The 547-nt window shown below is 37.3% G+C and overlaps 1 protein-coding gene across 1 annotated transcript in view; it reads left to right on the top strand.

Annotated features, from left to right (window-relative positions):
* LOC138201304 (stress-associated endoplasmic reticulum protein 2) overlaps nucleotides 1-206 on the top strand; it is a 4,382-nt gene extending 4,176 nt beyond the window's left edge. The window contains exon 3 of the mRNA XM_069154684.1: nucleotides 1-206. This exon is cut by the window's left edge and continues 321 nt beyond it. The gene's annotated coding sequence lies outside the window, so the exon portion shown is untranslated.
* The last annotated feature ends 341 nt before the right edge of the window (nucleotides 207-547 follow it).

Genomic DNA, 547 nt, shown 5'->3' with positions numbered 1-547 from the left:
CTGTGTGTGTGTATGTGTGTGTGTGTGTGTGTGTGTGTGTGTGTGTGTGTGTGTGTGTGTGTGTGTTTTTTTGTATGCGTGTGCGTGTGAGATGGTGTGAGACTGAAGGCAGTGACTCCTGCTAACAACGTGCCATGTATGTCTCTCTCACTCTTCGTCTGTGCGGTGTGAGAAGAATGTTTTTTCAAATAAATGTTGAGCATTTAGGGCGTGCCAACTTTTTATTCTCTTTTTGAAGACTCTCAGTATTTATCAGTGCACACACTCACTCAACCACACATTTTATTGATGTAGTGGATGAGGAGAGCCATATCTGTATGTGTGTATGTGTGGGTGTGTTCAACTGGGATAATAAAAAAAAAAATCAGATCTTGATCTGTGCGTTTTTAGATATTAAATATTTTATTATTGAAATATTGAACCTAATAATGAAAGGGAACATGGTAATCAAAACATATTATATTCGTGCACAAGCACATGATGGGCAGACAAAAAAAAACAACGAAATTTTGGACGACATATTTCTATGAAATTCAAAAATTTTGCG

This window comes from Embiotoca jacksoni, unplaced genomic scaffold (assembly GCF_022577435.1).
Source record: "Embiotoca jacksoni isolate LCO1_2020_lvr unplaced genomic scaffold, fEmbJac1.0.p SCAF_2, whole genome shotgun sequence".
Lineage (NCBI taxonomy): Eukaryota > Metazoa > Chordata > Actinopteri > Embiotocidae > Embiotoca > Embiotoca jacksoni.
Note: the sequence above shows the minus strand (reverse complement) of the source record. Positions and strands in the feature narration are given on the sequence as shown.